At 42.9% G+C, this 6,253-nt stretch overlaps 1 long non-coding RNA gene across 3 annotated transcripts in view; it reads right to left on the reverse strand.

Annotated features, from left to right (window-relative positions):
* Positions 1-5,836, reverse strand: part of LOC103691511 (uncharacterized) — a 46,506-nt gene extending 40,670 nt beyond the window's left edge. The window contains exons 1-2 of one of the 3 annotated variants that reach the window (XR_010064175.1): positions 4,436-5,836; positions 3,953-4,099 (exon numbers count right to left, since the gene is read on the reverse strand). This is a non-coding gene — a long non-coding RNA (uncharacterized LOC103691511). Of the gene's footprint in view, positions 1-3,952 lie in introns of all 3 variants that reach the window. The other 2 variants (XR_005500779.2, XR_010064174.1) reach the window with 2 other exon arrangements.
* Between the last annotated feature and the right edge of the window lie 417 nt (positions 5,837-6,253).

Consider the following 6,253-nt stretch of genomic DNA (forward strand, 5'->3'; position numbering starts at 1 on the left):
CTCAAGAAGTTAGACCGCAGGGAGACAAATAACCCTATTAAAAAATGGGGTTCAGAGCTAAACAAAGAATTCACAGCTGAGGAATGCCGAATGGCTGAGAAACACCTAAAGAAATGTTCAACATCTTTAGTCATAAGGGAAATGCAAGTCAAAACAACCCTGAGACTTCACCTCACACCAGTGAGAATGGCTAATATCAAAAACTCAGGTGACAGCAGATGCTGCCGAGGATGCAGAGAAAGAGGAACACTCCTCCATTGTTGGTGGGATTGCAGACTGGTAAAACCATTCTGGAAATCAGTCTGGAGGTTCCTCAGAAAATTGAACATTGAACTGCCTGAGGATCCAGCTATACCACTCTTGGTCATATACCCAAAAGATGCCCCAACATATAAAAAAGACACGTGCTCCACTATGTTCATCGCAGCCTTATTTATAATAGCCAGAACCTGGAAAGAACCCAGATGCCCTTCAACAGAGGAATGGATACAGAAAATGTGGTACATCTACACAATGGAATATTACTCAGCTATCAAAAACAACGGCTTTATGAAATTGGTAGGCAAATGGTTGGAACTGGAAAATATCATCCTGAGTGAGCTAACCCAATCACAGAAAGACATACATGGTATGCACTCACTGATAAGTGGCTATTAGCCCAAATGCTTGAATTACCCTAGATGCCTAGAACAAATGAAACTCAAGACGGATGATCAAAATGTGAATGCTTCACTCCTTCTCTAAAAGGGGAACAAGAATACCCTTGGCAGGGAAGAGAGAGGCAAAGATTAAAACAGAGACTGAAGTAACACCCATTCAGAGCCTGCCCCACATGTGGCCCATACATATACAGCCACCCAATTAGACAAGATGGATGAAGCAAAGAAGTGCAGACCGACAGGAGCCGGATGTAGATCGCTCCTGAGAGACATAGCCAGAATACAGCAAATACAGAGGCGAATGCCAGCAGCAAACCACTGAACTGAGAATAGGACCCCCGTTGAAGGAATCAGAGAAAGAACTGGAAGAGCTTGAAGGGGCTCGAGACCCCATATGTACAACAATGCCAAGCAACCAGAGCTTCCAGGGACTAAGCCACTACCTAAATACTATACATGGACTGACCCTGGACTCTGACCCCATAGGTAGCAATGAATATCCTAGTAAGAGCACCAGTGGAAGGGGAAGCCCTGGGTCCTGCTAAGACTGAACCCCCAGTGAACTAGACTTTTGGGGGGACGGCGGCAATGGGGGGAGGGTTGGGAGGGGAACACCCATAAGGTAGGGGAGGGGGGAGGGGGATGTTTGCCCGGAAACCAAAGAATTATTATTAAGTATTAAATAAATTTATAAAAAAAGAAATATATCTAATAAAAAAAGAATTCTCTGTTTAGATCTGTAAAAAAAAAAAGTAAGTACTTTGTGTTAGTTATTATTAGTATTAGTATTAGTAAATCCATGGTGGTGAATTTAATCTCATTGATGGATTTCTTGGCATTCCTCCCATCAATAGTCAAATTCTCAAGCTGGGAATGGTTGCTCATGCCTGGAATTCCAAAGTTCAAGTCCAACTTACTCTACGTTGTGGATTCCAGGCCAACAAGGGCTACAGAGTAAGACCCTGTCTCAAAAAGAAAGAAAGAAAGAAAGAAAGAAAGAAAGAAAGAAAGAAAGAAAGAAAGAAAGAAAGAAGAGAGAGAGAGAGAGAGAGAGAGAGAGGGAGGGAGGGAGGGAGGGAGGGAGGGAGGGAGGGAGGGAGGGAGGGAGAGAGAGAGAGAGAGAGAGAGAGAGAGAGAGAGAAAGAAAGAAAGAAAGAAAGAAAGAAAGAAAGAAAGAAAGAAAGAGGGGAGGAGGGAGAGGAGGGAGGGGAGGGAGGGGAAAAGAGGGAAGGAGGGGAGGGGAGGGAGGGAAGAAGGAAAAAAGAAGGAAAGGAAGGAAGGAAGGAGAGAGGGAGAGAGAGAGAGAGAGAGAGAGAGAGAGAGAGAGAGAGAGAGAAGGAAGGGAAGAAGAAAAGAAAGAAAGTCTAATTCTCTTCAGACATGAGCTGGTCTAAGTGAGGAATGTCTGATGATTAGCACAGGATGCCATCAAGGATAGACAGAAAAGAATGACAGAACTTCAAAGCCATCCACCCACGGCTTACACACGGAGCCCACTTTTCGATTTTATGAGCACACAAGGAAAAATAACATGGATGCTCTGCCAAGAAGACTAAGCTAAGGTTCCATGGTATGCTACATGAGCATCGGTCTGTAGGTATGCACAGGAAGGAGGCCAGGAAGTTCCAAGTCCGCAAACTCCAAGCCCCCCAAGCCATGGCTATGGAAAACAGAGCAGGCATCTTGCTAGGCAAGATGTAGGAGATTGGGGCCAACTCCAAATTTAATGGCCAACTTTATCCGTGGTTAGTCACACACAAATGAAAAACCATAATTAACACTACAACCCCAAAATAAAAAAATAAAAAAACCTACATGAGGAACGGTGTAGCCTAGTACCTAGCAAAGTACTATCCTAGTACCTAGTGAAGTACTGTCTCCTGAGAGGAGGGCGAACTTTGGAGCCGGAGTTCAAGGTAGGAGGCGTCTGTACTTGCTTTCAAACACACCTGGGATTCTCTTTCCTTATTCAGAATTCCTGCTGCACAATAAAAACGGGGCTGGGGCTCAGTGACAGAGAACTTACTATACTCTAGGTTTAATCTCTGATATCCCACAAAAGATAATGATAAAGAGCACATTAACTGCATATACCTTATACAAATCTTCTGGAGACTTTATACAGTCTCTTCCTTACGTCTAATAAATGGTTGTTATGCTACAATGCTTAGAAAATAACAAGGGACAGAGTTAGCTTCAAGGACTTTTCTTTTTTACTATATTTATCTAAGGGAGGTTGAATCATGGATGAAATGCATGTGAATACTGATGACTGGCTGTAACACCTATAACATCATTGGACATAATGATAGCTGCCCCCTACACACACACACACACACACACACACACACACGCACACACACACACACACACACACGCGCACACACACACACACGCACACACACGCACGCACGCACGCACGCACACACACACACACACACACACACACACACACGACACCTCTCTGCTTTCAGTCTCGCCTGCTTCTGATGTGCTCTGGACACCAGGAACAAAGCAGCCTGTCTGAAGAGCTAGTCCGACGTTGACTTCCGTCCCGTGTTTTCCTTTTCTTGCTGGTGCTTTGGAGTTTTGGTTTCTTTAGCATCTTAGGCTAATGGGATTAAGCTCGCCACAATGGATTTAATAATAATAAGCAAACATTTGGCACTGAGCTACAACTCCAACCTCCTCTCCCTGTCTTACTTTCACCCATGAGTAGTTCATTTCTAAGCCCTTTGTCCTTGCTTTTGTGGCCTTTGATGACCTGGTCCTCCTTTGCCTCTTGCTGTATCCTGAGCCTCCATAGCCCCTGGATAAGTTACAGGGCAGGCTCTGTCAACTTTTCCCACTTCATTTTACATTTCCTTCTGAAATTCAAGTAATTGCCAGAGCCTGTCAAAATCCAGTCTCTGTCTATACCCCAGCCACAGTTCCTAATCTGTCTCTGAATGTTTGAATGAATGAATGAATGACTGAAAGTTCTGAAAAATAGGATTCTTTTTTTTTTTTTTTTTGGTTCTTTTTTTCGGAGCTGGGGACCGAACCCAGGGCCTTGCGCTTCCTAGGTAAGCACTCTACCACTGAGCTAAATCCCCAGCCCCGAAAAATAGGATTCTTAAAGAGAGTACCAGAATGGTACACAGGCCTCGTGGAAGCTTCCTGAGCACCTCCATCTAATGCTCCTTCTCCCAAAGGTCTCCCACCCTATGCTGCTCACGAACGGTCTAGATGTCACTCTTTGTCCACAGAGGTAGCTCGACACTCCATGCAAAACCTGTGAATAAGAGACTCACAACCAAGTCTGAAGGTCTAGTTCATCTACTCTGGAGTGGTCTAGAAGACACTTAACCAGCAGATTCAGGACCTTGATTTCCACGTTATCAAAAGGAAAGCACATGGAGAACTTCCTAGGAAAGATAGTATCCACTCCATGTTTGTTGCTGAAAGGGAAAAAAGAAAAAGAAGGAAGGAAGGTTAAAGGGAGGAAGGAGAGAGAGAGAGAGAGAGAGAGAGAGAGAGAGAGAGAGAGAGCGAGCGCACTGGATTCTAAGTTATGCAAAGTCCTAATCATCAAAATGAAGCTTTGACCTTAAAAGTCAAAATATGTAAAAAAAAAAAAAAACAATTATATGTATCCAAAATCTATTGCCTCTAAAGCACCTGATTCTATTGTGATGATTTTTACTTCCAGATTGGAAAATACTGAACACACACAAGAGAGAGAGAGAGAGAGAGAGAGAGAGAGAGAGAGAGAGAGAGAGAATCCCTTCATTTACCTAACTCCTTCAGGTTGATCTTAGCTGTCATTTCTTTCTGGAATCTTCTGCTGCCTCCGCACTCCAGAGCCTGGGTTGACTACTCTCCTCTGTGTGAGCTGCTTGTAGCTTGTCAGTTACGGTCAGTGCCTGCCTGGTCATTCTCCATCCAACCTTACTGTGAGTAACATGAAGGTAACGATTCTATTTAGGTTACCATTTCACTTACAGATAACAATATCCACGTGTGTTCAGCAAATACTGCTGACTGTGAGTAAATGAAAGATAACTTACTCAGGGTGACAAGTATCGAACCTGACATGGCCCCAGCTCTCTGAAAAACTGTTCTCTCTACTGATCAGGTACCCTATGACAAAATCCAATCTGGTATCCAGACTGCTTTCGTATTTATTAACTTAAAGCCCGTCTCTACCTAACTCCTGACTGTGGCCAACAAGTATAAAGTATTCGTTTCTGTGCAGCCAGAGCCTCTGCACACACACAAAGTGTTCAAGCGTGTGGGCTGGCTGAATGAATGGGAACAATTTTAATACCGCATAATAAAGGCCAAAACCACACAAAGGACAAGCAGCAGCCTTGAGACAGAAATACCAGAGAAGCTACAGAACATTATTTAAGAGAGAGAAAGAGAGCAAGAGGCAAGAGGGAGAGGTTTAAATGTGAACAAGATGACTCAATGGCCAAAAAACAGTGCAAGCCTGGCACCTGAGTGCCTCGAAAAACGCATAAATGTGGAAGTTGATCATCAATCCCCAAAGTTGTCCAGTGACTTCCACAGGAGCACTGTGGCGCACATATATGTATATACACAAGTAAAAATTTCAAACTTTAAAAAATACAAGTAAATAAAGTATGAGCTTCTTCATGCATTGATTTTTTTTTTTCAAAGGAAAGGGAAGGAGCTGCATGGACCAGGTCAAGAGTAATATTGTATGTACAGTAAATGATTCATCTGGGCCCTGGAATAAAGAGAAAGTAAAAGAAATTAGGGATAATGAGGCTGGAGAGGGAGGCAGGACTGCATCAGCAAGTTCATGAGTACAAAGGTCTTTCCATCTCACCTCGTAAGTGACAGGGATAATGACAGATTTTGAGGAATTGCAACATACGTAGCTTCTCACTCTAGTAGCGACATGGAGATGGGCGGTACAGCAGCGTCAAGAACTGAGTGTGAACAACTTTCCAAGCAAATGGTCAGAAGAAGCAAGCTGGAGTAGCCATTCTAATATCAAATAAAATCAATTTCCAACTAAAAGTCATCAAAAAAGATAAGGAAGGACACTTCATATTCATCAAAGGAAAAATCAACCAAGATGAACTCTCAATCCTAAATATCTATGCCCCAAATACAAGGGCACCTACATATGTAAAAGAAACCTTACTAAAGCTCAAAACACACATTGCACCTCACACAATAATAGTGGGAGATTTCAACACCCCACTCTCATCAATGGACAGATCATGGAAACAGAAATTAAACAGTGATGTAGACAGACTAAGAGAAGTCATGAGCCAAATGGACTTAACGGATATTTATAGAACATTCTATCCTAAAGCAAAAGGATATACCTTCTTCTCAGCTCCTCATGGTACTTTCTCCAAAATTGACCATATAATTGGTCAAAAAACGGGCCTCAACAGGTACAGAAAGATAGAAATAATCCCATGCGTGGTATCGGACCACCACGGCCTAAAACTGGTCTTCAATAACAATAAGGGAAGAATGCCCACATATACGTGGAAATTGAACAATGCTCTACTCAATGATAACCTGGTCAAGGAAGAAATAAAGGAAGAAATTAAAAACTTTTTAGAATT

Source organism: Rattus norvegicus, chromosome 2, assembly GCF_036323735.1.
Source record: "Rattus norvegicus strain BN/NHsdMcwi chromosome 2, GRCr8, whole genome shotgun sequence".
Classification (NCBI taxonomy): domain Eukaryota; kingdom Metazoa; phylum Chordata; class Mammalia; order Rodentia; family Muridae; genus Rattus; species Rattus norvegicus.